Source organism: Larus michahellis, chromosome 3 (genome assembly GCF_964199755.1).
Source record: "Larus michahellis chromosome 3, bLarMic1.1, whole genome shotgun sequence".
Taxonomy (NCBI): domain Eukaryota; kingdom Metazoa; phylum Chordata; class Aves; order Charadriiformes; family Laridae; genus Larus; species Larus michahellis.
Window position 1 is genome coordinate 20687156 of NC_133898.1, and position 6349 is coordinate 20693504.

The window sequence follows — 6349 nt, forward strand, 5'->3', positions numbered from 1 at the left end:
ATCTTGCAGCAAAGCATGTCAAAGGAAGAGGATAAGCGTCTCCCTATATTTAAGAGGAAAAACACATGACCTGTTCAGCAACAATTCCTCTCAAGATACGGATTCCTCTCAGCAAGGTATGGACCAGAGGTGTGTAAATAAGGTAGGCATTTTAAACCAAAGGGGCTGGGTCAGATTATGGATGTACTAAATGTGCCGGTCCTGAACTCTGGCTTGGTGAAAAATGAGGGTTTGGCAGGTTAGGGAGATCCTGCCTGCCACTCCCTTTGCCGTCTCCCTCATTCACACTCCGCTCCTTGCAGCCCTTCACCCTGACAATTGTACTGACTCAATTACGGGGCTGGGCTGTGAACCAGCTCTGGGAATAAAGCCAGTTTAAAAACAGAGAGAGAGAGGGTGGGGTAAAAAGAAGGAGGCTGCATGTCACCACGAGCCAGTATTGCCACCCAAACCCCATGGTACCAAAACACAGCCTTCTGCAGTGACGGGGAGAGCAGCCACAGTCTCTCTTAAAAGGAGCATCTGCAAGCCAAGAAAAGGCACGGATACCACTGCAGCCCATACGCAAACTTGGGTTTGTGGCTCTGCCTTGCAACAAAGGATCTTGCCTTACTTTTGTAAGAAAGGATGTTACTGCTTATCTCCTTTGAGGACAGCTTGCTCACAGATACAGACAATGGGAAGTCCTGCCTCAGTAATTTGTCCTGTGCTGTCCATTCGGAAACCAGAGTGAGGAGGTTTTAGCTCAATGTTTCTGTCTTTGTTCATCAGCCCCGCGCACCATAATCTGCTCTGATTTTATTAGCCTTGATGAGAAAGAAAAAAAACGGGAGAAGAAAAACGATGTCAAAACGCTATCACCGGTCTGATGGGGCCGGTGTGATTCTCAGCAGTTCTGCTGCGCAGCAGATTTCAGTCTACGGTTGTTGCCGCTGAGAACAACTTCCAAGGTCCACAAAAGCCACAAAGGAATGGAAGTCTGTAGATTTAGTCCTGCTGTGCAGGATCTGCCTCTCCACTAGCAGTCCACGAATCAGAAGAGGTTGAAATTGCCCGCTGGAGTACAATGCTACTTGCACAGAATCAGGGAGATAAAAATACACTTCCTGCACCGAAAATACGTTCATTAGAGCAGAAGAGCATAGGCAGGGAAGCAAACTATCTAGCGATCTGACTCTTCCAGTAACAGCGGGGCGGCGGGATTGGTGTGGCTGCTTCTTAGGGTGCAGTTTGGTGTTACAGCTGAGCTGCTCTACAAGCTAGTTGCCGTCCGTATTTCCTGTTCACGTTGCTTTCCTTATATTGCATCTAGTGGCTGTGTGGCCACAGGGCGAATCTGTTCATCTGGCTGATAACAGCGGCAAACTAACCGTGCCATAAAAATGAGTAGTTTTCAGCCAGAGCAGCCAGCTGAATCAACTCACCCTGAAGCCACTCCATCGCTAGATGCAGCACCAGGGAAAGGGCAGGAGAACGCAGCTGGGAGCAGCAGTGGAGTGCGACCACTGCTATTTGGCATGTTCCTGCTGCCGCCAGTGCTTTCCTGACCCCTCGGTGAACCAGGCCTGCTCTCTGAGCCAGCAGAGAACTAACCCAGCACCCAGGAATCAAATAGTTTTCTGCCTGCTTGATAAGGTGAAGGGGATTGCTGAGAGGTCTGATGAGCTGGCAACAAGGATGCTGATGGGAGTGTGTGGTGTGTGGCTGGGAGCAGACGAGGGCAGATCCTTCTGACAGCAGCCATTTCATGAAACCTCATTCTCAATTTAACCCAAAGCAGGGAAAAAAAATTATCCAAACAACAACATACAAAAGTGAGCCACAGCTGAGCAGATGGGAACCAGCTGCATGCTCTCCATTAAAGAGTGCATCTGATAATTAGATGAAGAGGGGAAAGGTTTAACACATGCTTTTGAAAGGTGTGTTATCCTTCTGTTTGCTGAATGGAAGGAGCGACGTGAATAGTGACACGTATCGCGCACACAGCCTTGCTCTTCCCAAAGGACAGGCAGGAGGACCAGCAACCGGTTTTGCGATGATATCCCCTCTCTGCCTATCATTTCCTGTGCCACTGGGCAGCTTGGAGGCCCCAAGGCAGATATAGTTTATTTGCAAATAAAGCTGAAAGGAAAGGGAATAAAGTGGTGGGAAGAAACTGGTGGTATATAGTACAGCACAAAAGAAGATGTGCCTGGAATATCAGAAGAGTTCAAGGGCAGGAAGAAGCTGGCCCCGCAGGGCCCTTTGGGGACACAGGCCAGTTGGGATCAGACCCTGACCCAGAGGAACGACTCCCTCCTGGAGGCGTTTTAAAAGAGCATCCATAGGTGCTCTGAATTTACATGGGAGGAAATCATTCATTTGGCTGTTGATTCACAGTTTTTACCGGGCAGATAGCCAAAAACGCAATTGCTAATTGCATCAATTTCCATGTTCTCTCTTCTGTAAAATCACTTTATTAGAGGAGTTGTTTAAATTCAGGAAGTGCTCAAATTCCTGGCAGTATCTTGTTTAGCAAAGACTTCTCGATAACAGCGCGGTACTACCTCTCGCAGCTCATGTGCCTGTAAAAGGCGTGATCGTTTACAGAGTGACGCCACTGCAGATGCAATCATATCAGCGTGAGATATATTAAACTGGTATCGCTTATTTTATTACCCTGAACTGTTCTTTTATGATCACCTGTAGCTGGTATGGCTGCGTCCATGCTACAGGATGTTTGCTGTCTGTCAAAATGGGAATATTTAGTGAAGATGGACTTTAGCACATGTATGTTTCCTCAGGAGTCGCTCTAGCACTCTGTCAATAAACCCATTTTCAGCAGTGTTTGCTGACACGGCTAAAAAGGTACTGTCAGATCCTACATCCGATTAACTGTTATTCTGCACCTTGTGTAACAATTTAGAGAAATCCGCGTGAATGTCGCCATGAATTACTACATAAATGCAAGGCAGCAGCGCAGTCAACGGTGTTAGCTTCAAAGCAGAGACAACTCTCATCCCCCCCGCTGTAGAGAGGTCCCAGAAGGGATGGCAGCTCGTTTGCAAAATTGCAACTGTGCTGCGGTCTGAATTTCAGAGTCGCCCAACAGGAACGTGAAGCACACAGCACTGTTTGCTCTGGGGTGTAAGGCAAGATTAGACCATGCTTTAAAGGAGGCCTCTTGAAGGAAAAAGAAAATGGGGTTGTGGTTATTTTCAGGCATTGACCCAAATTGCATACAGGCTTCTACTCAGAAATTGCATACAGGTTTCTACTCAGAAAATTACCTTTCTCTTTTTTTTTTTCTTCTCTCTCCCTCTGTTTTTCCAGTTTCCATTAGTTCTTAGAAAAACTAAAACTATTTAATCCAGAGGAGACCGTGGTGGAGGTCTTGCGGAAGTGGATTCGAAGTGCTCCCCTGCTTAACTGAAAAGTAGAACCATAAAATCTTGCGTTGGCTTACTTTTCTCCACAGATATACAACATTTGAATAAACAAGTAGTAATAAAAAAGGACAGATGTAAACGACTTAAGAGAATTTTCTCTCAATGTATCCTGTGGTGCCATTACACACTCGGTTGTCCTAGATCTGCCAGTCCCTGTAGGTCCAAGCCCAATTTACTGCGCATGCACAAAAGGCTGGAGTGTGATTCTTGAGTTTAATGTGTGCTGAACATCTAAAGAGCTACTGAGAAGATCCAATGTCTGTCACACATTCAGTAAGGTCACCCTGGGCTTCTAAACTTCAGGAAAACCAATAAACAGCCACAAAAAGCAGCTTGGTGGTAGATGAGGTTGAGAGGCCACCAAAACGGGCAACACTGGCAGATCCACTGTAGCTCCTGGGACAAAGATGTTTTCCAACAGGCTTCCAAAAAAAAAAAAAAATCAATTTCTATAAAATGACTGGAATCAAGAGACCTATAAGGAGAAAACAAAAATATTTACACATACTCTTTAGTCTAGATTGTATCAGCAAAAGCGATGTAGAGACATAAGCACAAATCAAATTTATTTTCCTTTATGTTGCTAGCAGAGTTGGGAGTCCACTACACCATAACAGTGCCTCCATGGATGGTTTTACAGGGTAAGATCAGCCTTAACCAAACAGCTTGTATCCATCCTTTAAGGAAAGGCAGACAGCCAAAGAGAAAGCCTGTAATTTAAAGCAAAAGAACTTGAACACTTTCTTCCTTCTGGTCCTGATCTGTTTCAGCCAGTACAACTCTCACAAATGCAAAATGAAGACAGTAAAAAGAGGAACAGAACTGTCTTGTTCTGGAAAAAGGTAAATCCTGTTACTACTCGCAAATGCAATTCAATTGCCAAACCTTGGGGTATTTAATTCTTCCATTAATCTGGTCACCCTCCCAGAGATGCATGTAGCCTTTCATTCCATGCAGTCGTCTCTCCTCTGTCCCAGCCACAAGAGCTCTGGGCTGGTACGGTAACACTAGGACTGGGAGTGCTGTTCACACCTGATTTATTTAACGTAGCCATGCCTGAGAAGCTGATAACGATATTTTCATAGTGAATGATTTGCATTTCTGAGCCCATAGCGCAGTGCCAGACCCAGCGGAGGTGTTCATTTGAGATAATCAAATATTTAGCAGCCGTTGCTCTAGCAAACACCACATTAGGCCACATCTTACAAAGCGGGGCTCCTTCCTCTGTGAGCCCGTGCAAGCAGGACTCCTCCGAAGGACAGCCCCCGCCGCGGGAAGCACACGGGTTTCACCCATGGGTGCCTGGGAGGAAGGGCTGGCGGTCTGGTACCTGCCAACACCAGGAAGAGTAGAAGAGCTGTTTAAGTGAGACTAGTGCTCTATGAACATTTTAATGGCTCGCTGTAAAATTGCAAAGAGCAGATTGGTATTTTAAACTGCTAAACATTCACCAGCTTGAATTAAATTATCGATATATAAAGTTTCTAGGTCTACATTTCTTAGTGGAGGGCACTGTTGCTGGACTAGACTACCTCTCTGGGACTGGAATTTCTTCTGTGCTTCTTTTCCCGTGCAGAACCAGCTGTTACAAGAAATAAATGAATAATTTACTGGCTGAACTTAGCATTTTCATCTTATCTGTGAAGTAAGCTAAGGGTTTTCCCAAATACATAAAGTATTGGGAACTCTGTCATCATCATTCAGGAAATAATTCTTCATTTACAGGATTCATGAGCAAGTCACTGAAGGTGTTGGAAGTCATATGGGCTGTGTGCCAGGGAAACTGCAGCACTGATGCCATAAGAAAATATTTATGAAGCACAGACTTCACAAGCTAAGCAGGAAATCTGTCAGATCAAAACTTTGAAAACAGACGTTTTAATACAAGTGATTTCATAAATGGACTAACAAATCTTAAAGTGAAGATGGAGTGACAGACTTGTAAAGCAGGGTGCAGGCTTGTATTCAGGAGATAAAATCATCTGTTCTGCTGTTAGTCCGGTCTGTGAGATAGCACCAAATAGTTGCTACAGAGAACTGTGTGCCCTGGAGAGCTCCAACCATCAAAAGAGGACGATACACCCTTGTTCTGCAGTCTTTGTCAGGAAAAAGCAAATAATACAGTGCTATGTTTGATCTTCAATGAAAAAAACAAAAACAGAAAGCTAGTGAAGAAGCTACAGAGGGCCTCCACTGGTTGTAAAATTTCTTTTTTAAGCTTAGATGAATCATCATCTGTATCAAATTCTGCCCAATTTGTAGTAAATAGTGTCCGGTGTGGCATTCACTCTCTCAAGAAATGCTAACTGGAAATTAAGTACTTTAAGCTTTAGTTTTCCCTCTCACCCAAAGGCTTCAAAACACTTTATAAGTGTGTAAATAAAATCTCTTCAGCATTCCTGAGAGATCAGCAGATGGATCTATAACTACCTCGAACGGTAGATAAACTCCTAGGCAGCGTGACTGACTCCAGGGGATAACCCCAGAAATGGAAGGCAGGCAGAAGTACTGGGGATGGGGGGAAATCCCGCATGGACCCCTGAGTTTCAGGAGGTTGCACAATTGTGCAGCTCTCTTCCTTTGCATCGGCATCATGAAACACCAGGCACGGATGCTCCGTGTCTCAGGTGTGCAGTCTGCATCTCGGTTTGGGTGAGAAATGTGACCAACAGCACTTAATGCTAATGCTGAAGTCTTGCGAGGAGGATCGCTGGCGTTGGGAACAAACCTCCATAGCCACGCGTGGGAGTGACTCTCTCCCCTCGCCTAGCGCATGATAATAGTATTATTGTAGAACGGTGTTTCATGGTCACAAGGCAGTGAGCTAAGCGCAGATACAGCTCCTGGAGAAATAATTCCCTTGTACTTTTTTCTTTCCCTGGCTCATTTCAGGCCTGTGTGGTGCCTGAAGCATGTCTCCT